We start from the raw sequence: 25,704 nt of genomic DNA on the forward strand, positions 1-25,704 counted from the left end.
GTATGTGTAGGGATAGGTTTGGTTATATCTCAGTGGACATACTATTTTGCTAGAAGAAAGTCTTGTGTTGTTTGGACAGAAGGGCAGTTTTTTATTTTAAGAGTAGCCTCTTACAGTTTGAAGTGGAAGGTCTTCACTAGAGGACCATTTGCATGGTAGTGGACAGAAGGGCTTAAGACGTGTCTGTATTTTCTTGGGATGCTTATACCTCTTGCATGGTCTCTAAAAGAGCGGATGAAACCATCTTAGATACCATTACTTTCCTGAGTCAGTTTAAAGAATCTGGTGACCACTGTCTTAAGAATAGAGCCTTGAGCCTTACTCTGTGATAGAACCTGAACAAATTGTGTACTGGACAAAAATTCCAGGGAACTTCTTCTTTTTCAAATGGTATCAAATAGCTTTGCAATTCATAGTTCCATTTGATAACTTTGCAGATTTCTAGACAACTTAACTTTTAGGAGAACAACACCTCTGTTGAAAAGCATCAGTACAAAAGTGACTCAGTTCTAAGGGCACTATACTGTTAAATTATTTGGTTTAGGAATGCCACCTGAATCAAGAGAAAGGGTTGGACAAGAAAATTACTTCGGTCATTGTCAGATGCTATATCATAACCCCTGCCTACATTAAACTCCTGCCTACATTTCTTGGACACTGCTTCAAAAAAAATAACTTCAGAAAACTGAACTATATATGACGTGCCTACTCATAGCTTAACAAATTAGTGAGGGCTTGCCTTAACTCTCAATGCACTGGGTTGGAACAAGACTAAGTAGTTCAACTCGGGTCCCCTCCAGATTCATGGTCAGGTTGGTTGTTAAATCACAAATTCAGCTAACTTAGTCTGTTGTGAATCCCTTGATGTGCGACCTTTGAAATGTCAAAGTTAATGTCCCACTGAAGCAGCCTTTCAGATGAATCGCAAAACTCAGGATCAGCTTGTAGTGTAAGAGGAGAGGTTAGCAAAGTAGGTTTGATGGATTCTCCTGAGATATCTCTTCTCTTTTCTTGCAAGTTTTGGCAGGCAACAGACCCACATTTTTGAAGCTACCTGTGCCCTGCCACCTTGCATGTTTCACAATGCTTCAGCATGAGGTTACTGCAGGGAACGTAGGCCAATTTTACTGGAAGACTTTGGTAGGACTCTGGCCATATGCTTGACTACGCTGGGTGCCGAAATTAATTTTGGAGAAATTGTTCCTGGAATATATCTCGTCTGTTGGGAAGCTGAGGGCGCATCTAGAAAGCTAGCATGTCAGGCAGAACACTAGGCTCTCACGCTTTCTGATCAAGTAGGTTTCTATTTGCAAATCACTTATAAGGACGATACATTCCGCTGGGCATTTCTCTGATTCTCCAGTTTGAAAAGAGGTATTTCCGGAGCAGCTTGAATTTAAAAGAGGGCTGTTCAAGTCGAGGCTTTGCTGCTCCCCTGAAAAATTAGCTTTCCTAATGCACTGGCTTTGAAACTTTACTGGAAGGATTTAAACAGGCACTTTACCTATTGCACTTTCAGAATAAATCTTGTCCATCTTGTGTGAAGTTCATCTTCTAATGAGAAATCTTTTGGACTGCAGTCAGGTTCAATAGAGACTTGATCCATGTACATTCCAAATTTGCAAGGTCATCCACCAGAGGAAAAGGGTCAAAAAGATCAAGATGGTGGCTTCAGATGGTGTGTCCACCTCTGTCTCTTTCTTTTTCTTTTGCTGCCCTCTGTGGACACCCCTGCAAACCTCTCCAGCAAGGGAAGTGGCAACTACAGGTGACCATTACCTTACTGTAGAGAAGCGAATAGTCACAATGAACATACCGAAAATATGCTTCTCATGGAAAACTATTTAAAAAGCAATAGAATGTTTACCACGACGCCTTTAAGCATTAACTTGCTGCTAAAAATACATTTCTCACCCGAGGCAGTACTTCAGCCTTTGCTGTCTTCATTTAAATGCATGTAGCCCAAGAAAAATGTGGTTATAGACTTACAAGCAGCAAAGGAAGAAGGGAAGAATTGCCAGTAGCAAGATTTTTATACTCCATATTATGCAGTCAAGCTCAGTCTAGGTGTGATGCTGTGGAATAGAAACTTAACGCTTTTCAGGTAAATTCGATTCCTTTGTTTGTTTCAGGAATGTGTCTTTTCAACAATGCTTTAAAATGAAGGTTGATTGGGGAACGAAGCGTGTTTCTTGATTTGTGAGTGTGGAGCATTGATATTCCACAGTACATTGCTTGAATATTAATGGCATGTTGGAATTATAGACAGGGCGGGGAGAGAATGTGTATGGGGGAAGGAAAATCTATTTGGCGAATAGATTATATCACAATAGAGCAGGGGTCCCCAAACTTGGCAACTTCAAGATTTGTGGAATTCAGCTGCCATGCTGGCTGAGGAATTCTGGGAGTTGAAGACCGCTACTCTTAAAAGTTGCCAACTTTAGAGACCCCTGCATTAGAGGATCTTGCTTTACATCGACAAGTATAGTAATTCCTTAAATCCCATAGGTTGATTCACAGAGTAATTTTAACTGCACTGAAACTTGATATTTTATTTTATTTTAGAATGGGGTTTCCTTGGGGGGAAAAAGTGTACTTATAATAATGGTCACTGTAGCAACAAATGGGTCAAAAGAGGTTGGATAGTGGATGTGGCATCTCAGTGAAAGGTCCTAACCATCATATTGCTCCTTTTGACTTCTTCCCACGAATGCCATTGGACTATAGACCAGACCCAAGCTTGTTCATGAAACAACTGCATATCCCTAAGATGGCCAAATTGATTGGGCCTTAATTGTCTTAAGGAAAGCAAAATATATCCCCATCTCAACCTCCTTAGGCAAAGGAGAGCTCTCAAGATGTTGCAGATGTCAACATCTCATCAAAATGTGGCAAGGGATTGTGGGAGTTTATAGCTTGTGATTTAAAGCAAGAGCCTAGCAAAATACAGCTTTCCTGATTCTACTGAGTTACATCTCCAACCATGCTGGGCTGGATCTGAAGACCTGTATGTTGTGCCTAACATCTAAAAACCATGGAGAGTAACAGATTCCTTACCCTTGCTCCAGGCACTCCTGCCTTCCCTTTCTCCTCTTCCCCTTTTCTTGATTGTATCCCCTCTTCATGCCATGAAAGTGACTTGCATGAACAGAACTAGCCACTTGTAAGGAACAAGGTTTCTACTGGGGGCAAAAAAAAAGTGTAAAGGAAGGGAGAGAGAACTTTTTAAAAAGGGTGTGCAAAATGTTCAGATTCAAGCCGTTCTGAATCCTAAATTAATGGTTTCAGGTTCAAAACAGGACATTTCAAGCCTTTTGGAGGAGTTGCACTTCAGAAATGTTCGAAACAGCTCATTTGAAAGGAGCATTTCAAATTCTAGCCGGTCCAAATATGGAACATTTTGCATACTATTAAAAGAAAAAAACACACAAATCCTCTCTCCTCCTCTTCCTCATCCAAATATGACGAGGAAACGGAATTCCCACTTTGAATGGAAGAGGAGCTTGTACACTCTCCATTTCATATCTGTCAAAAGCCTAAAATAAGTAACTGGTATAGCTCTGAGCAATTTTTATAAGCTTAAGGTAGATGAATAACAGAACTCTTGTGTGCGATCAGTCCATGCAATAGAGTGATTGCAACTCAGTGTGATACTAGATCAAAGTGCACCCCTTCTTAAAAACATCTGGCCTTATAATACTGATGAATCCCACTTGAAATTGAGGGCTGGCTTATCTTAAAAATAATAAAGAAAAATTGCATGATTTAATTGTGATTTTTTTCGCACTTTAGATATTTTGTGCCATTTCTATACAGATACATATATATATATAGTATGTATTTATAATTTAATTTTTTTTCTTTTGGCCAAATGCTGGAATAAACAGTGAGCATATCTGGTATATGTCATTATTTATTTATTAAATTGCAAAAAAAAATTTAGAAAGAAAAAGAAAATAACCACCGGTGTTCTTATAAAGATTATTTAAAAGTTATTGCAGCAATGAGAAAAAGATGCAAGTTATTTTCTCTGCTTATTTTTATAAGTAAGAAAAAAAATGCATAACATTATAAAGCTTGTGGTGGATTCCTTATGAGAGCAAATTAAAAAAAAATCTGGCCCCATGTTAAGTGTCTGCCTTCTTTTTTACTAAAAAAAAATATATCTTTTTTCCTAAACTGCAGCACTGATTGTCCTATGAAAAATTGCAAGAGAACAAAATGCCTCTTTTGAATTGTTGGAAAGTGGGGTTATTTTCTGGTACTGCATATATCCTTTCTATTTGATCAAGTTTATTTTATTTATTTTATTTATTTTAATTCCATTTATATCCCGCCCTTCTCCGAAGACTCAGGGCGGCTTACAAGCTTAGCAGTAGCCTTCATTCAGTTGAAGCTGGCATTCAGCCTGAATTATTGGACAACAGCTAAAAATTCACTTGAGGTTGTAGTAATGATCTCTCTTCTCTAAAGTCACTGGTTCTCAACCTGATGCAGGTAGTCCTCGAATTAGGACCCAGGTTGGGATCAGAATGTCTGTTGCTAAACAAGGCAGTTGTGAAGTGAGTTGCAGCCATCTTTGCAACCTTGCTAGCCATATTTAAGCAAATCATTGCAGCTGTTAAAGTGAACAATAGAATCTTTAAGCGAATCTGGCTTTCCCCATTGACTTCGCTTGTCACAAATCAGCCAATGGTGATCACATGACACACACACACACACACACACACACCGGATCCTGCAACCATCACAAATGCACGCCAAGTGTCTGAATTTTGATTAAGTGCCTGAGGATGCTGCGATAGTGGGAAGTCTGGTCATAAGTCACTTTTCCCAGAGCTATTGTAACTTTGAATGATCACTTAACCCAGGGGTGTTTTCAAACTTGGCCACTTTAAGACTTGTGGACTTCAACTCCCAGAATTCCTCAGCCAGCCACAGCTGGCTAGGGAATTCTGGGAGTTGAAGTCCACAAGTCTTAAAGTGGCCATGTTTGAAGACCCCTGGCTTAACCAATGGTTGTAAATTTAGGACTACCTGTATTCTTAGAGTGTTTGCAAGTAATGGACAGGTATTAATCTGGAACACAAATTGGCTTATATACTCCATCTCTGAAATATCCAGGACCACTTACTGTTCCAAACTGCCTTCCTAAATGAACAAACCATCTTAGACATATAGTCAAATCATCCCATTCCAGGCAGCAAAAAAAAATAATCCAAGCCAGTCTGATCTATTTTGCCCATCTTCCTTTGATTAGTTTCTGAAAAGCACGCTGACAAATGTTTGGGGAGGTCTAAGATGTAGCAAAAAAGGGGAGGTGGATGGGTGGCCCAGAACATCCTTGAGATTTCTATCCATGGGGCATAGAATTCCCTTAAACATATACTAACCATATTTGGTACATCAAAGAATGTCCCTCTGCTCTAAAGAACATTAGCAAGGCAAGTTTTTAAGTTCAGGTAAAGGCCACCTTTTTCAGGAAAGCTCATCCTTGATCCCATCTTCTTCTCAACTATTGCCCATCCAGCAGACCAGTGGTGGGATTCAGCCAGTTCGCACCAGTTCAGCAGAACCAGTAGCTAATTTTTTGTTGCCCAGGCCCAGAATGGATTTCAGGAAGCGGCATCCACACAGAGAACCGTTTGTTCACATATTTGAATCCCACCACTGCAACAGACCAATAGGAACTGACCATTCATTCCCAGGTTCTGGATGTCAATGGTTTTTTGTTTTGTTTTTTAAAAAAGTCCAACCAAAATCTAAATCGGTCTGAGAAACACAGATTGCTTGACCTTTGCTTCAAAATAAAAAAAAACCAAAAACCCTGTTATTTAAGATTCCTGCAATTTCCAGAGAGACCAGCAGGTCTTAATCCAGAATCCATTCCAACACCTGGCAAGGCATTTGTCTCTCCAAAGCTTCTGTTTCCTCTCTCTTTGTCCTGGCTGTTCCTTTGACTTCCTTTTTCTCACCCAACAGGCACTCAACATATTTATTCTGAGCATGTATTTGGACAGTAGGTGTGGTCAGAGATTAGTAACCACCAACCATCAAAAACAAATGAAAGACTAACCATGGGGCATCCTTTGAGAAACGAAACCAATGAAAAACTGGAAGAAGAGTATTAAACTTGTGTGAGGTGGGTAAGAAAGTCCCCCAAATCATGGTTGTTTAGGAGATTCCAGAGTTTGAGAACAGGGTCCTCTTTGGCACATATTCAGTGCAGAAATACATCTTTGGAATTTGACCAATATTCACCATCCCCTTTGCTTATAGAAACCCCATTTCTCAGTTTTCTGCATAATTTTTTTTCATAAACTTATTTAGGGGACTTGGAGTGTAATTTGGCTATTGCTACTATTGCTAAATTAGCCATTATTGAACTCCCACAAGCTAGGAAAAGATGTCCTACAATAGTTCCATTCTACTGTTCAAGAACCCATCTTGTTATTCACATTTGTGAGTCATGTTCACAGTGACAAAGTTTGGGAGACCATGCTCTGAGTCTCTTCAGTAACCGAGTTAGAGAAAATGGTGACACAAGATCAGGAGCCCTTCCAGATGGGTCAATAACTCAAATAATGGAGTGAGATGAACATCTCAGGTGGTGCATTGCATTGCAACAATTTCCAGAAAAACCCCTGTGTCAGTGATATTCTGTTCACTGGAAAATGTAAACACAACAGTTTAGAATGTATGCTTTCACTCCCTGGTATATCCAGTCACAAGGAATAAGGAGGTGGTCATTAGAGGGATTTTAATCTTAAAACCCAGGGGATTGCATCAACCAGCATATATGATATGAAGTCTAATGGGCATACAAGGAGGGCCATAGCTCAAAAGCAAAGCAATTTATAGTTTCCAAATTCAGTCTTTCACGCCTTCACAAAGAGCTAGAATAGGGTTTCGCTTGAAACTTTGGACAACCTTGATCAGACATGGTGAAAGAGCTTTTCTACAAAGACCCTCTTAAATGTGATTGGTCTATCAGAAATTCGGGGGATTCACGCTTGGGTGGCCCCAAGTTGTTAGGAAATTGGAGTAGACAAACCTGGGTAAAATGGACCAGTGCTTCATTGTCTACTTAATTATAATTTATAGTGTGTCCATGTTTTATCTGGCTCTATATGATTAATACTGCCGAGCAAATGGTTAAAAGGAAACCAAGGGCTATTAATATTTTAATGAAACAAAGAAACACGAGCTCTTAAGACTAGGAAAAGTGGACAATTGTGGGTGATTTGATGTGGCTCAGCACCAAAGAGTTGAGTGATATTCTGCTCTTTTTTAGCTTTGTTGTGTAACAAGGAAGAAACTGGCTCAAATTTTCCTGGCCCTCACCCTTCCTGCTTCTCCCTCTCTCTTCTTTTTTCTCACTCCCCCACCCTATCTCAATCCAAAGGCTAAAGAAATAAAGGAAAGTAAAATCATATGGCTTTTAAAATGAATTGTATAAAATGATTGAGGTGTGAATTTGTCATCTTGTACTCTGCTTTGCTTCCCAAAAGCTATCGTTTACACTATAATATTAAGTGCCAAGGTCCTGATCTGCTGTATTCATTTTTTATAGATGTATTCAAGTACTTTAAAGTTGGGCACAGATAAGAAAATAAAAGAATAAGCTATTGTGCACTCATTTCTATTAGGGGTGGACAACAAAAGGCCAGACTTACATTCAGCCTTCAAACTCCCTTTTGTGCAGATTTTAACTAGTATGAGTGCTGAAAATCACTGCTAAGATATTATTTTCTTTTGAGACCAGAATCAAACAAGAAACAGTGTAAAGCATACTTAATGTTGTTTTAACAATACTTTTCCCCTGACAAAGGACACTCTTTGTCTTACCTACTTTGTAAAACCCCACCTGTTTCCAACTTGTCCCATCTACCATGTCTCTTAGCCTCTTCCCAAAAGTTAAGTGCAGAAACCAGATATCAACATATTCAGTACAATTCAGAATAGCTCTGGAAGGGACCTTGGGGGTCTTCTGCTCCAACCCTCTATTCAAGCAGGAGACCCTACACCATTTCAGACAAGTGGCTGTCCAATCTCTTCTTAAAAACCTCCAATGATGGGGCGCCCATGATTTCTGAAGGCAAGCTGTTCCAGTGGTTAATTGTCCTCACTGTTAGGAAATTTCTCCTTAATTCCAGGTTGCTCCTTTCTTGGATATGTTTCTATTCATTGCTTTTTGTTTCCACCCACTGTTTCATCCATATGCCCATTTGCAATTTACATAATCTTCTTGAATAGGATGTCTATCTTCTTTCCTCTTCAGGCAGTTATGTTTTGTGACCAAATAGGATCTAAATGTTTGTGCCTGAAGTGGTTACAATCTAGAACATCTATTGGGAATTTCATTTAATGCACTATTTTCCCAGGTTGTTTTTTTTAACATTTGATAGCTGTTCTAAGAATGGGTTGTAATTGAAACAAAAGTCAGCCAACTGGGCACAGCATGAATGGCTGTTAGATGGGCCAGTCCATCAGCACTGTATACAGCCATGCAGAGAAGGACCAACACAGCTTCATGGCTGGCAGAAGAACTACCCAATCGGCACCATGCACAGCCCTACTCTGAAAACAGGCTGTGGGATCTCAGCTTTGACCAGAACAAACCAATCCAGCAAGAATGGCTGTGTGCTAAATTAGGTTACACTTTAACTGAGTTATCGGTTGGAGAAAATGCATAAGTAAAAAAAAAGAATAAAGTAGATCAGGACATGGGGATCTTAATATTATAATGTAAAAGGTAGTTTTTAGGAATACATGTGGAGTCTGCTCCTACAGGAGACTCGGTGCTTTAATTACATGCAAGGTGACATACTTTTTTGTTCTTTGGGACAGAACACAAGTAATTAACCTGAAAGGAAATGAATCATGGCCAGTAATGGGATTCAGCCAGTTCTCATGACTTTGGCAGAACCGGTAGCTAATTTTTTGTTTCCCAGGCCCAGAATGGACTTCCGGAAGCAGCATCCACACAGAGAACTGGTTGTTCACATACTGGAATCCCACCACTGGCCAGAGCTATCACGTGGTAAAACCATGTGACCTGTTTCATACAGCACCAATAAACAACAGTTTGTTGAATAATCATAGCTGGCTGTGATCTCCCACTGTGCTAAAGCACAACAGCTGAATTTACCAAAGATGCTAAAGCAAAATCAAATAAACTACAATGCCACTTAGAACAATGCACAGAACTCATGTTACAGCAGCAATATCTCCCAGGTGAGAAATGTCTCTTATCAATTTTCTGGTTTGTACTTGCAAGCATCCTTGGCAGAGCACAATTCAGTGCAAAATAAGAGATGATAAAAGCAACAGCATCATGCCTGGGAAAAGCATGTTTGCTCTTATGCTCTTGGTTTTATCCCCTTGCCCCTTTTGCAAAATTATCCCAAAGGCTGAAAGCTGCCTTTTGACTTTTCTCTTGAACCCCAGTTTAAGCACATTAATCAGCTAAGCTGAGCATATTATGGTGGATCGTGTAGTCAGCCAGATGTTTAGACTGGATTGGCTTTTTTTTCCCAAGTGCTTCCCAAAGATGTGGGATAGGCAGATGCTGTTGTTTGAATTCTTCTTCTTATCAATTTGAAACTTGCTTTTTCTCTAAGAACTGGAAGGGAGGGGGAGCGGGGGTTGTGTGTGTGCATAATACTTCCTCCTCCAATTTCATCTCAGCAACAATTCAGTAGTGCAAATACAGAGCTGAGCTCAAGTTTCAGAAAAAGTTTTCAGAGAAGTAATCTGAACCTGGACGCATTTGCAGAACAACTCCAGCACACGTACACTTGTGGACATGGCAGGGTTAAGCCTGGATAAGACTGAATCCAAGATGACAGATGCTTTATCGTTCCATCAGAGGAAGGGACTTAAAGCAGATCCACCCAAACCTCTTGAGGGACACTAACCGGGTCAAGAAGCAGTTTCCCTTAAGGAGGGGAGTGGAACTTTGGGAAAGAAAATCTGATTAATGCAGAGACAGAGGGGGGGGGAATTAACAGCTTTGGCCAAACCCTTAACACAAACATTGTGAAGCCTGTCCTTTCCCGTCATTCCAAATCTCAAATTTTCCAGAGTGATTGTAGATGAGGACTAGAGAAGCATCAAACACAGGTTTGGTGTGGGCAAAATTCAAATGGAATATATTCTTATTATTTCTTACATACTTATCTCATAGTAGATGCTTCACTCAAATATTTTTCAAGGTTTCTTCAATACAGTGAACCAAACATTAGCCCCACTGGGTGGTTTTATACATGACAGAAAAGACTAAAAGCTTCTTTCCTAATTAACTCTCCTAATTAACTGAGAAGCTGATTTAGAAGCCATTGTGGGTCACAGAGTATGAATGAAGGAGGGTTATTTTCCTGCCAGGTACCTTAAGAATGCCTATGATTTATTAACTGATACATATTTTTATGGTTGCTGTCATTGTTGTTCAGTCACTAAGTCATGTTTGACTCTACACAACCCTACAGACCAGAGTTCCTCAATCTTTCCAGCTTGGCAGCCCAGAAGGAAAGGGAACAGCAGGGAAATGTGCATGTGTGTGGCCCGTGTGCATGTGCACAAATGGGGCATGCACAAAAGCAGCACTAGCATCTGCGCACGTGTGCAAGTGGACTGTGCCCACCCATGGCATGCGTGTTGCCACTTGCATGCATGCGCAAATGGGCTGCACCTGGCCATGTGACACTGGTGGCGGTGCTAGCATCCCTGCACATACGCAAATGGGGCTGCTAGTTCCCACACGGCAGTGCTACCATGAATGGGGCAGGGCTCACCAGCTATTCCCAGGGCCCAGTGGCCTAGAGGCCATGGCTCGGTACCGGAACACAGACCATAAGTTGGGGACCTCTGCTATAGACCACAATATGCCAGACCCCACCGTCCCTCACAGTCTCCCTCGGACTTTCCAAACTTATGTCCACTGCAACAATGACACTATCATTTTTATCGCAGTCGTTACTATTACAATGATTCTTGTGGCTGCTATCCCTCTCTTAGTATGAATAATAATTTTAGCTTGTCCTCAAACCTATGACCACAATTAAGCCCAGAATTTCTGTTGTCAAGTGAGACAGTTGTTAAGTGAATTTTGCCCCATTTTAGGACCTTTCTTGCTATCATTGTTAAATAAATCACTGCAGTTGTTAACTTAATAATACGGTTGTTAAGTGAATCTGGCTTCCCCATTGACTTTGCTTGTCGGAAGGTCGCAAAAGGGGATCCTGTGGGAACCTGCAACCATCATAACTATGGGTCAGTTGCCACGCAGTTGAATTTTGATCACATGACCATGGGGAGACTGCAATGGTCATAAGTTTGAAAAACAGCCATAAGTCACTTTTTTCACTGTTGTCGTAACTTGAAACAGTCACTGAATGAACTGTTGTAAGTCAAGGGCTCCCTATATTGACCTTCCCTTTTCCCTTGGGGTGGGGAGGTCAGACAGCAGCACAGACTCAGAAAAGAACATAAAGATCGCTCAGTGGACTTAAGGCAATGCCCAATTTTGCCGTCTTTACCACTATGTAGAATGAGACAGCTCAGTTCAGATGTCAGGAAGAGACACGTCGGCTGTCATTCCCAGAAAGCTTTTGTGCCTTGTTAGGGATTTGTTGTGCAGAGGTCTCCTTGTGCTACCAAGGAGTTGCACAGAAAAGGAAGGGTACTGAGAGCAGTAAGAGTCACACAGTAACTACAAGAGTACACTGAGTTGTGAAAACAAAAAGTATTTTACTTTTGAGGTGGTGTAAAAAGAAAAATGCACGGTCAAAAATTAACAGTCCAGGTCATACACAATAGTAACAGTCCAAGTAGCAATCCAAATACAAAGTCTTCTTACCGGTCCAGAGGTCAAAAACACAGTTGTTCAGGTTTACCACAGTAGTAAACCAACAGTACAGCAAAACAGAGCAAAAACAGCAATAGTAGATAGAGCAGAGAATTCAGAGAGAAAGAAGCTACGTTCCTAGCTCCCTCTTATGGCCATGAGAACACTTACACACCCATTGGCCAATTAACATCTTAAAGTCACAACATCATAGTTTATATATTTTCAACCCAACTATGTAGGCTATCACCATATGCCTAACATGCCTCAGCTCTTAAAACAACTTGGTCCAGTTTGTTTTTTCTAGATATGCAACATTAGATTATTAGAGCAAGGAAACAGAGAAGCAACACTGGCTCTTTTGCAACATCCAGAAAAATACCTGATTCTGAAGATTAATCTAAAAATCTCTGTCATGATGTACATTGTGGTGAGATGGGGGAGGGCAAATAAATTTAATAAATAAATAAAGTAATCCAGAAAAGACAACCAAAAGGGAGACTAGATATAGAACTCGAGATGAATAAGAATATATTTTAGTTAATGTATTTTAACCTGAGGTAGAGGAAAGGGAGCCACAGACGGCATGCTCGTTGTCAGTCCCTTTTGTGAGCAAAAGACCCACAACGCTGATCATTTGTCAGAATCCACTTGCTGCTCACCAGAAGAGAATATCTGTAGCTCAGGTTTGAATTGTAGAGTCCTTGGCGCTCTCTGAGTTTGATGGTTCATGCAGACTAGATAGTTGGGTTAATTAAATATCTGCAAAAAAAAATAAATAAAAATAAAATACAAGATCCACTACCAAGCTCAGAGAGCACCAAGCACCTCGCCGAAGGCACTTGACCTGCCAAAAAATGCACCATCCATCCTGATACTACAAGAGAATAAAGATAAGCTAGGAAAAAAAAACCTCATATTTTCAGCAGAGAATAGAATGGCTTTTGCAGGCTTCCACTGCTATTGTACATTCGTTTCCTTTCCTTTCTTTCTTTTTTTAACTTCAGTATTCTATTCTGTGCGTGTGCCTCAATATTAGCCATTCTGTCAGGCAGAGATCAGGCTTGGTGCAAACAAAGAGATGGAGTCCAAGCTATCTCTCTTAAAAGCACACATTTATTCAGCTGAACAGAGGTGGATCCTCCCTTAACACTGGAAGAACCCTGAATGCAATTTGAAGCAAGTTCATATAGATTTCTTATTCTTATTCCTACTTAGTTACATAAGAGGAAGCCAGCGCACAGTAGATAATGTATAGAAATTATTAAAAAATACCCATGTATGCCTTCTGTGGTTTGGATCACATGTCCAACCCTCAGGCTTGTGGTTTCTTGTAGAAATTTCCACAATCTTTAAGGCCAGCTAAGGCCTGGACTTTAATTCTCCCATCTCAACCTAAGAACCTTTTGACCAATGATCAGAAGTATCAAAATCCTGATCAACCCTTCACGATAAGCCAGATCAAGAAACAGATACTTGAAGTAGCTTTATTCCTATCGGGTATAGTAGATGAAGCTTGAAAGCTTTTCAGTTTCCCTCTGCTCCCTCTTATACTAAGGAGGATCAAGGTGGGGTTATTTTGAGTCTCTTTCTCACATTCCCTCCTTTCTCAGGTCTGAGATATTTTTTCCTGTCTCTTTGGTCTGCTAGTCTTTCTTGATTACCTCTGCCAAGTTAATCTCTTCTTTTCTTTTGCAACAGTTTTAAGCATCATTTCAAAGGTCTAGTCCAGTGATGGCGAACCTTTTAGACACCGAGTGCCCCAAAACCGCCCCGCTCGCCCAACCCGCTCCACCCCTGCCCCGACTTGATCGCCCACAGGGCCACCTACCACCTCTGCGGCCCACTGCAGATCTCCCAGACGGCCCTGTAGCACCATAGCAGCCATGCCCTCCACCCGCGCCTCGCAGCATCATCTGCACATGACGGGGCGCAAGAGTAGAGTCTTGTCCCTGTTGCCTGGCTACCATGTCTTTGGCTGCGCTGCTCTGCATGGGCTGCGCCCGGAGGTGACTCTCCTCCAGGAGGGCTGCTGGTGAAGAGGGGGCGACAGGGCGAGGTGGGGTGGGGCAAATGCACACATGCCCACAGAAAGGGCTCTGAGTGACGCCTCTGGCATGTGTGCCCTAGGTTGGCCACCAATGGTCTAGTTTATTTATTTATTTATTTATTTATTTATTTATTTATTTATTTATTTATTTATTTATTTGATTTATATACCGCCCTTCTCCCGTAGGACTCAGGGCGGTTCACAAGGTATTTTAAAAAACAGATACAACAATTACAAAACTTAAAATCAATTAAAAAGATTATATTGACCTTGAAATAAGACCCCAGTTAAAATACAATTAAAATCCCAATTAATATGCTCAGTCCAGGCCAGAGAGCTCAAAGAGCCAGGTCTTCAGGTCCCGGCGGAATGAGCGAAGGTCAGGGGCAGTCCTAAGCTCTACAGGCAGCTGATTCCAAAGGGTAGGCACACCCACAGAGAAGGCCCTCCCCCTGGGTATTGTCCGCCGGCAATCTTTTACCGGCGGTACCCTGAGAAGGCCCTCCCTGTGGGAGCGCACAGGACGAAGGGAGCTTGATGCCGGCAGCAGGTGTTCCCTCAGATATCGCGGACCCAAGCCATTTAGGGCTTTATAGGTCATCACCAGCACCTTGAATCTAATGAAGAGAAGGACGAGGGGTGACATGATAGTAAATCTTCCAATATCTCAGGGGTTGCCACAAAGAAGCAGGAGTCAAGCTATTCTCCAAAGCGCCTGAAGGCAGGACAAGAAGCAACGGATGGAAACTAATCAAGGAGAGAAGCAACCTAGAACAAAGGAGAAATTTCCTGAGAGTTAGAACAATTAATCAGTGGAACAAACTGCCTCCAGAGGCTGTGAATGCTCCAGCGCTGGAAGTTTTTGTGAAGAGACTGGACAGCCATTTGTCTGAAATGGTATAGAGTTTCCTGCCTGAGCAGGGGGTTGGACTAGATGACCTCCAACATCCCTTCCAACTGTGTTGTTGTTGTAGTTATTCCCATCACCTACACTCCAGAAGACAGGCTCAAGGTTCAAAAAGATCTTGATAGATTTGAATTGGGCCCTATCTAACAAAATGAAATTCAACGTAGATAAAAGTTTTTACACCTAGACCAGAAAAACCAACTGTACAGGTACAGACTAGGTGAAACTTGGCTTAACGCCAGTAACTCTGAGAGGAATCTTGGAGTTCTAGGGGACAATCACTTAAATATGAGGCAACAGTGTGTGACAGCAGCCAAAAAAAACCCAGTGCAAACCTAGGCTGCATTCACAGAGGGATAGAATTAAGATTAAGTGAAGCTCTAGCACCATTTTACAAAGCATTAGTAAGACCACACTTGGAATACTACATCCAGTTCTGGTCATCCCAATATAAAAAAAACATGTTAAAACTCTGCAAAGAGTGCAAAGAAGAGCAACAAAGGTGATTAGGGGGTCTGAAGGCTAAAACATACCAAGAATGGTTGCAGGAATTGGGTATGTCTGGTCTAATGAGAAGAAGGACGAAGGGAGACATGATAGCAATGTTTCAATATCTGAGGGGGTCAAATATTTTCCAAAGCATCAGAAGGCAAGATGAGAAACAATGAATGGAAACCACTGAAGGAGAGAAGCAACCTAAAACGAAGGAGACAATTTCCTAATGGTGCGCGTGATTAAACCAGTGGAATGGCTCACCTTCAGAAGTCATGGGTGCTCCATCACTGGAAGCTTTCGAAATAGACTAGACAGCCACTTATCTGAAATTTATTTTTTATTTATTTTATTTTAATTCCATTTATATCCCGCCCTTCTCCGAAGACTCAGGGCGGCTTACAAACTTAGCAGTAGCAGTAGCCTTCATTCTATGTATAAGCCTGCTTATTAGGGCTTTCACACCTCCCCCAAGCGGCATTATTACAAAGTCAGCTTATTGCCCCCAACAATCTGGGTCCTCATTTTACCTACCTCGGAAGGATGGAAGGCTGAGTCAACCTTGAGCCTGGTGGGATGCGAACCTGCACTAATTGCAGGCAGCTGGTGTTACTTAAGGAGGCATTAGCCCACTGCTCCACCAAGGCTGTGGAAATGGTATAGGATCTCCTGTTTGAGCAGGGGGTTGGACTAGAAGACCTCCAGGGTACCTTCCAACTCTGTTATTCTATGTTCTAAATATGCACAACTGATTTTTTTTTAAGGAAGGAAGGAAGGAATCTTTCTCTGAGGTTGGGAAGCAAAAGTCACTGTTTCCCACAGTCCTTGCCTTTGGCCTGCTTTCTAGTAGATTTCACAAATTAGATCTTAATCCAGTCTAGTCAGTTTCACAATGTCTATAGAAAACTGGTCAGCTTGATTTTCTGTGCTTATGTAACTAATGCACGTTTTCCCTGAACAGTGTCCCAAAAGTGAAATCGAGACTACAATAACCTTAAAACACACTGTTCTTGGCAATCTGTGGAAACGGTAAAAAGCTGCAACTGGGGAAATACAGAATTTAGATTCCTGGGGGCAGGTTGTAGTACATGCTGTATGTTCTAAATGTGGGACAATTCATACCCTGAAGGGGCATGACACACAGATAGGGGGTCCATGATAACTATCTTCAAATATCTAAAGAATTATCATATTGGAAATCCAGTAGATTGCCCACTGTTGAACTATTCAATAAGAACTATTGAATAAATTAATGATGTGATGATGAACATTGCTTCATGAGAAGTAGTTAAGCAGATGCAGCTACCCATCAGAATGATGATGATGATGATGATGTTGGAAGGGACCTTGGAGGTCATCTAGTACAACTCCTGCTCAGGCAGGAAACCCTATATCATTTCAGACAAATGGCTGTCCAGTCTCTTCACAAAAACTTCCAGCGCTGGAGCATTCACAGCCTCTGGAGGCAGTTTGTTCCACTGATTAATTGTTCTAACTCTCAGGAAATTTCTCCTTTGTTCTAGGTTGCTTCTCTCTTTGATTGGTTTCCATCCGTTGCTTCTTGTCCTGCTTTCAGGTGCTTTGGAGAATAGCTTGACTCCTTCTTCTTTGTGGCAGCCCCTGAGATACTGGAACACTGCTATCATGTCCCCCCCTCATCCTTCTCTTCATTAAACTAGACATACCCAATTCCAGCAGCCGTTCCTTATATGTTTTAACCTCCAGCCCCCTAATCATTCATCTTTGTTGCTCTTCTCTGTAGTCTTTCTAGAGTCTCAAGATCTTTTTTACACTGTGGTGACCAAAACTGGATCCAGTGTTCCAAGTGTGACCTTACCAAGGCATTGTAAAGTGGTATTAACACTTCACGTGATTCTATCCCTCTGGTTACCTTGTTGTATGGTTCTTTCTTGTCTGCTATACAGAATCTTTTCTATGTCTGGATTTCTGGTCAAGTCCATCTGAGGATATAAATCAAATGCACTGATGATGTTACCTAGTTTGGGTAATGAAACGTCTGCAAGAAAACAACCAAGCTCAGAGAGCACCAAAGACGGCTGATGTAAGTCAAGCTCTGAAGTATCAGGAGCTCCAATGATTTGCGGTTGAATCCTAATTAAGAGAGCTAACACCCATTCTAAAATGTCTGAAGGCCACCAAGTTATGCCCATGATGGGTGGACTTTTTTTTTCCTTGCTCATAGCCACGTTCCTTTAGGTCAGGGGTAGCATAGCTGGCTCAGGAATTCTGGGAGTTGAAGTCCACGAGTCATAAAAGAGCCAAGGTTGCCTACCCTTGCTTTAGGTTATAATACAGACAAATTATCAGTGAAGAGAGAAGCAAGCCGTAATGAGGGCCAAAATCCAAAATACCTGGGACCATCATTTGTTCTCCTTCTGAAATACCTTCCCTCTCTTTTTTCCTTCTTTTCTTTTGTTTTTCATTTTTCTTCTTTTAAAGTTGGCTGCCAGGAAGAATATATTATTACTGGCAGAGGTCTGCTTACAAAAAAAAAATTTTGAACATAAGTTGAAAAGAGTACATTACTAGGCTTAAGTTCCAAATATCCCAAAGTTTGTGAGTTGCCACCAAAATAAACCACAAGGAACAAAGTTCTCTTCTGCCATGGCCAAAACCAGACATCCCAGCAGGATTTTGAAAAGCCTTGGGATTTTTTTTCTCCTTTTCTTTTAAAAATGTATGCAAAATATATGGCCTTCAACTAGCTATTGGCAAATATGCCGATGTCAGTTTCTTTTCTATTTTCAGCCTTACATTCACACTACTTCTGCATTAGAGAATTTTTAAAATAAATATGCAGAAATGAATATGTTGTATGCTGTGTGTATATGTAAATACATTTTTGAATGTATGTCCCCTTTCTATTTATTCAGTTCACAAATATTTCTAATCTACCCTTCTTCAAAAGGACCAGGGTTGGCTAACCAAAAAAAAAACAAAGAAAAGAATATGTATTTTTGCCAGGTTTTCTGTAAGACAACAACTTTGTATATTTACTTTCACAAACATATGCATTTCTGTCCACAAGTTGCTAAATGTAGGCATTTTGACACTTCTCCTCCTCCCTGGAGAACTTAAAATGGAGTGCAAGTTTAAAAGTTAGCTCACTTTTGCTTCGTATATTGCCAGGATGCCATATTGGCACAATTAGCTAAGTATAAAGTTTTATAGCCGGCAATCTTGTGGCCATTCTTTGGATGTTGCTGAGCTGCAGATCTTAATCCTTCACTGCTGGTCATCATTAGGGCTGCAAATGCATTATTACATTGTAATTCATAACTTCTTGGTTCCAAGATTGTAGAGGTGGTCATCCACTTATAGCCACAATGGAGCCTGAAAAATTCTGTTAAGTGAGACAGTTGTTAAGTGAATTTTGACCCATTTTAAGACTTTTCTTGCCATAGTTTTTAGGGGACTCACTGTAGTTGATAAGTTAGTAACCCCGTTGTTAAGTGAATTTGGCTTCCCCTTTGAAAAGGTTACAAAAGATGATCACATGACCTTGGGATACAGTTTACTTTCTGGTTAGGTCTTATTTTCGGGGAAATACGGTACTAAATGTGTCCGTCTGGCTGACAATCTTAACTGGGGCTTATTTTGGGGGTGGGGTTTATATTACGAGCATCCTGAAAAATCATGCTAGAGCTTATTTTCCCATTAGGTCTTATTTTCAGGAAAACACAGTATGAACCAGTCGACAAGCATTTGTATTTTGATCGCACGATCATGGGGATGCTGCAAAAGTCGTAACTGGGAAAAATGGTTGTAAGTCACTTTTTTTCCACTGCTGTCGTAACTGTGAGCGGTCAGTAAATGAACTGGACTATCTGCAGTTGTAAGGGAACTCTTTTTTCCTCAAACCTCCATCTTTTGCAAGGCATTGTTTCTGACTGGAAGCTGGGTTCACTAGAAATTTTTTAGAGAGAAGAAATGAGATCCACATTCTGAAATATTTATATTAAAGCCTGCCTTGCAGACGCTCACAAGCAAATCAGAGCTGAACTTCCTCCTAACTCTTCTGCAAAACAATCTGAGATTGTTATCTACTTACCCTTCTTCTCTTGTCCTCTCATCTTCCCAGCCCTAAGGGGCACCATAGTGTGTTCTCAGCTGTTTTGGCCCAAAGCTGGTGAAATGATTGAGAAATAACCTTTGCCCAATACATCCATGTTCCCCCATTTGCTGGCAACATTGTAAAGATAGATCAAAGAAAAGATTGCTCTGATCTTCAAGTTGCACTAATAAGACACAGCTGCTCTCTGAGAAGGCTAATAATGTAAAGAAGCTTAGTCATGTTTTAATGTCCTTAATAAGCCAAGGCTATCTCTTACACCCCTCCTTCCCAACCATACACATTTCTGTTTCCATTTAACTGCTAACACTCTCCTTCCTTCCTTCCTTCCTTCCTTCCTTCCTTCCTTCCTTCCTTCCATCCTTTCAGCTCTTTGTTCTTCATCTGACTTGTTCAAAAATGAGAGGCACCAACCTTTGACTAGCTGGCTCTGAGTTCTACCTGGGAAGGCTGAGGTCAACCTTTCATCTACTTCTTCAGTTAGGATAGCCGCATTAGATCTGCAATAGGCAGGGTTCTTCTCATCTCAAAAGTGTCCCACTGGTAGCATGTTATATTGAAACATCCATCTTCCCTTACAGGTTGTGCTATTATTATGACGTGAGTTGGAGGCTGGAATCTTCACAGACGTTTAAACTAAGTTCTTGGATCACCTGAACAGATTCAGCATAAGCAAAGATTGACCAGGTTTTGAGTTCCCTGTTCAACAAAAAGCTCATAACTAATTTAGAACTGCCCTCACTTTATTTGTGAGGGGAGATTCTCCTTACACAGCTTAGCCCTTCACTACCTCCGTGGTTGCAGTTCCCTTCCCCTTCCACAGCCACAAAGATTCATCCTAATTTACCTTGGAGGAAGATTGGAAAAAATCTAATTTATCTCCTTGCATGCTCAAGAACACCTTGTCTAAGACTCTCCTTGACAGAAAACTAATGTAAAAAGTGTTGATTCTGGGCAGGGAGTTGATGAGAAAGCTGTGATGGCCCATGGAAACAGATGGGAGGACAGGGAACCCCTAGGCACTTTTCGGTGAGAAATAGTTCGAGTGCCTGTGAATTTTTTCTACATGCTTATCAGAGTCTTGAGATTCTTCATTGGAAGTATAGAGATATTTTTTCTGCCCTTGAGAATTTCTCTCCTTTTACTCCCTTCTCATTGTGTCTCTTGTCTTCTTGGTTCATATGTTTGATAATGGGCCTTTTCTTTGGTTTGTTTTGGCTGATTTGTCTTATTTTGGAAGACGCTGTCTAAAAAGTAGGGCAAAAATTAATAATAAACAAATAGGCACTTTTTAAAAAATAAATAAATAAATACTAATAGCAGCAGTCACAGGACGCAGGACCCAACTCCCAAGTGATATAGAAGAGGTCATGAACAAAATGATACACCTTAACCTTGAGATGTATGTAGTTCTCAACCTCGAGATACATCTCAAATCTTCGCAAAATGAAGAACTGTTGGTATCAATGGAAGTTTCTCTCCTTAAAGAAACAGAAGCTTCAGATGTTTGGTTTCCTTTGCACCATGGTGAAGGAGACCCGAAGGTGCCTTTTCAAAAGGCAACTGGACTTTGTTTTTGCGTGAAGATGTTTCGCTTCTCACCCAAGAAGCTTTTTTCAGTTCTGGCTGAATGGTGGAGAATGGAAGGATTTATATTCCTTGCAGTCATCTGGTCATTAGCACTCTTTCTGAGAGTCGTTGAGGCCGCTTGGAGGTTTATTTGTGCCCTCAGGGTCACTTGAATAGTGCAAAAGGGTGTGGAACCTTCCTGGAACTGCTGTGTTGTAAATAGGAGATAGGTGATATTGTATCCCTCCCCCTCTCTTGCGAGAGGGCTATTCAATCTTAATGTAGATGGCCTCTTTGACCCTTCTTTCAAACCAACCAAAGGCACCTTTGGGACAACCATGACCTGGATGACAACTTCCACAGACATGGTGAAGAAGAATTTTATTTTTACCCCAGCCCCCAAAGGTGTGGTGATGAGTAACTATAATTTTACATGTTTACACACTTGGTGTCTCCTTTCACTTCACCTTAGCAAAACTAACAGATCTGTCTACAGCAGACATGTCAAACACAAGGCCCAGGGGCCAGATCCGGCCCACAAAGTGGTTACATGTGGCCCGTGAAACCATCCTGGAAACAGTGAGGGAACGGCCCCCACTGCCTTGGCCCTGGCCCAGAGACCCTCCATCTACCAGAGACACTCAGATATGTCCCACTCCTGCCCAGGCCCCCATAGGCACCCTTGTTGCGAACGATGTAGAGCTGGCCACGCCCACCCAGTAGGCCATACGCACTCTAGCCACGCCCACCCAGTAGGCCATGCCCACCCTGGCCATACCCACCCGGCCCCCTGAGGGCAACCGCAATGCTGATGCGGCCCTCAATGAAATTGAGTTTGACACCCCTGGTCTACAGCATCTTTTGGCTGATCTACTACACAGTGTTGTTTTTTACCATTCTAGACCAAGATATCATACTTCAGATCTCCCCCACAAAGCAACAAAAGGCACCTTCAGTACCACTTGAGTGAATTAGGCATTGTGAAAACAAAAAGAGAGAGAGAGAGAGAGAGAGACTACTTTTTCAGCGCAAGACTGAATGGAGCTCAATGGGTGTATTCTTTTTCTAACTAGTTGTGGCAGACTGCCATCAAAATCTTGTGATTGAGGTCTTGAGGGGATTAAAAAGGGAGAACCTTCCAAGGGAATCCAGAAGGCTTTGTGAAACCAAGAGAGGTGAAATCCCCTCATACTCCTTGCATGCCAAATCCATCTATCTTTTCTCACTTTCAGACAATAAAGGCAGAAGAAATCTAGTTGATGTCTTCAGAGAAATCGGGTAAAAAAACCCGAAAAAGTTAAATAGCAAAGACACTGGAGGAACTCTGTGGTTGAAAGTGTTGAACCACAAAAGATGCAAACTCGGCAGCATCTTCAAACCCATCATACAGTCTCCCTTTATCTTTGTTTCCCTATTTACAACAGGGACTAGTAGTGGAGTGAAGACATCTTGCAGTCATTACATATTGGAATATAAATTTTATTTGCTGAGCATTGGAATAAAACTCTAAGAAAAGCCCACCTGGATAAGACCACAAGGCCAATGTCATTCACTCAGTGACCAGCTAAATGTCATGGGTAGTTATAAAAACAATAACACTCCTCTGAGGTTGTCTCCACCAACAACTGGAATGAAGACATGAATTGTCTCTGTATCCAGATGTCTGTATATGTTCTCACTCTCCTTTTAAAGATGAACAAAGTCAATGGCCATCTTACATGCGGTAACATTAAATCAAACGCAATTAAGTAATAAAGATTATTAATTCTAGTTACACCCACTAAGACTCTACCATATTGAATACTTCAGGATTATTTTCTAAATCAGAAACAAGTGATCGATGGACTAAGAGCAAGAGCTCGTGTCGCTCATGTTGTTTGATGAAACCCAGAATGGATTCCCATTATGATTAGTTATCTGTCCATCTGTCTCCTTCCACCCGCTGCGTCTTCTTGATTTCCCAGAGTTGCCTCTGTTCCGGTTAAACTGAAAAGTGCAGTTTCTTCAAGGTTCAGTGACTCTTCAGAGCATATGCCAGTGAGAAGATGTCCTAGTGTCTAAACTGAAAATATTTGGTGGTCACAGGGCATTTGAGGAAATCTGCCTGTTCCTGTGTGATCCAATTATCACAAAATGTTTTTGCTGCCCTTGGTGCTAAGAGGACTGCAGGGGAAATCAGGAGCAGGCAAGTAAGTGGTCAGTGGCTCGGCTGAAGTTTTCCATGGCAATCTCATATAGGTTGTGATTTTGAGGAAGACAAGATTTAGGAGTGGGTGGAAGTATATATACTATGTAGACATTAATGCTTTTGAGATGAGATGGATGGATGGATGGATGGATGTAGACAGACAGACAGACAGACAGATGGAGGATGGATGAATGGATGTTACCTCTAGTTCATCAAGCATTGCTGTCTACAATCTGATTCTAAAACAAATGCATTCTCCTTTTAATTTAATTTAATTTAATTTAATTTAATAATTTGATTTCTATACCGCCCTTCTCCCGAAGGACTCAGGGCGGTGAACAGGGCAATACACAATAAAAATCAGATACAAAAATTAAAAAACCATTAAAAACCAATTAAACATCATGCCCATAAAATCAATACATATTAAGTTAAAAACTAATTTTAAAAAACCCAACCCCACCCCGTCAGACCAGGCCAGCTTGTTCGAAAAAGAATGTTTTAAGATCGCGCCGGAAGGAGCGAAGGTCGGGGGCCATCCGGAGCTCAACCGGTAAGCTGTTCCAAAGGTCTGGCGCGCCCACAGAGAACGCTCTCCCCCTGGGGGTCGCCAATCGGCATTCTTTGATCGGCGGCACCCTGAGGAGGCCCTCTCTGTGGGAGCGCACTGGACGGAGGGACGTTGACGCCGGTCGCAGGTGTTGCCGTAGGTAATCCGTAGGTAATACTTTTATGAGTACTTGGACTACAAGAGAATTACACTACAATTTAATGTGAAAAATGAAGTAACTGGTAAAGATAATTGGGCAAAACTGCACATTCTTTTAAAAGGGAAACAGAATTTGCTCTCCTCCTTCATCCATTCCTTTCCTCTCTGCTGCCTTTAGCAATATTCTGAATGCTCCTTATATAAGATCAAAAATTATCCTTCTATCTCGTGTCACAATGTCTTCTGCTTTGACTAGCAATGCTCCAGAGACTCAAGAAAAGAATGAACAATTCGCATTATTTTGTCCTATTTATTAGCTAAAATTTGTTAGTTGACATATTATGGCATTCTAGGGACCCAGTCTGAACAAACTCATCTTGGTGTCCATCATGTTTCTTGCCCTAGATGACTTCTAAAAATAGCCTATACATGTTATGTATAGAAAGAGAAAGCAAAAACAAAACAGGCGCGCTGCAGAGTAAAACATCAGAGACAGATTTGGATAATTAAATTGATAGTTTGCCATAGTTACTGTTGGGGTTTTTGTTTTTTTGTTTGTTTGTTTAGGAAATGTACTCACTTGGTTAGAAAATGGGCAGAAAATGATAACAGATGTTACAAGGAGGTTAATAATAATAATAATAATAATAATAATAATAATAATAATAATAATAATAATAATAATAATAACAATGAGGAGGAGGAGGAGGAGGAGGATGGAAGGGACCTTGGAGGTCATCTAGTCCCACCCCCTGATCATGCAGGAAACCCTATACCATTTCAGACAAATGGCTGTCCAGTCTCTTCTTAAAAACTTCCAGGGTTGGAGCATCCACAACTTCTAGAGGCAGGTTGTTCCACTGATTAAATTTCTCCTTAGTTCTAGGTTCCTTCTCTCTTTGCTTAGTTTCCATCCGTTGCTTCTTGTCCTGCCCTCAGGTGCTTTAAAGAATAGCTTGGCTCCCTCTTCTTTGTGGCAGCCCCTGAGATACTGGAACACTGCTATCATGTCATCCCTCGTCCTTCTCTTCACTAGACTAGACTTACCCAATTCCAGCAACCGTTCCCTATATGTTTTAGCCTCCAGTCCCCCAATCATCTTTGTTGCTCTTCTCTGTACTCTTTCTAGAGTCTCACCATCTGTTTTACATCGTGGTGACCAAAACTGGTTACCGTATTCCAAGTGTAAAGAAGATAATGATAAGATAATTACAAGGAAGTAAACAAGATAATTTTAAGCCACCACCTCAGTTGCCTTCTGATAAATAGAAGTTGGTTAACAGCCATACTAATATTAAGAATCTGTCCACAGCTTGCTCTTAAAATTCCAAACAACTCCATCAGCCTATAAGTCTAAAAATTTCCTGATAAAATCAGCCCCATTTTCAGTGCTAGGCATAGTAAGACTTCAGTGAAAAATATGGACAGGTGGTTCTCGACTTACGACATCAATTGAGCCCTGAATTTATGTTGCTAGGTGAGAAATTTGTTAAGTGAGTTTTACCCCATCTTCTTGCCACATTTGTTAAGTGAATCAATGCAGCTGTTAAGTTAGAAATATGGTTGTTAAGTGAATCTGGCTCCCCCCTCGACTTCGCTTGTCAGAAGGCTTCAAAACATGGTCACATGACACACACACCCCGGGACGCTGCAACCATCATAACTATGAACCAGTTGTCAAGCATCCAAATGTAAATCATATGGATCACGGGGATGCTGCAATGGTCATAAATGTGAAAAATGGTCATAAGTCTCCTTTTTCAGTGCCATTGTAACTTCAAATGGTCACTAAATGACCTATTGTAATTCAGGGACTATCTGCAGTCCATTAAAGCAATGAATTTAAGA

At 41.1% G+C, this 25,704-nt stretch overlaps 1 long non-coding RNA gene across 1 annotated transcript; it reads right to left on the reverse strand.

The window, feature by feature from the left end:
* Window positions 1–11,742: 11,742 nt before the first annotated feature.
* Window positions 11,743–18,620, reverse strand: LOC308671745. Its single transcript, XR_014027286.1, has 4 exons — window positions 18,427–18,620; window positions 17,670–17,795; window positions 14,509–14,666; window positions 11,743–12,610 (listed from the first exon to the last, which is right to left on the reverse strand). It is a non-coding gene; the product is annotated as an uncharacterized lncRNA (long non-coding RNA).
* Between the last annotated feature and the right edge of the window lie 7,084 nt (window positions 18,621–25,704).

This window comes from Vipera berus (assembly GCF_964194415.1).
Source record: "Vipera berus genome assembly, chromosome: 8".
In the NCBI taxonomy this organism is placed as follows: domain Eukaryota; kingdom Metazoa; phylum Chordata; class Lepidosauria; order Squamata; family Viperidae; genus Vipera; species Vipera berus.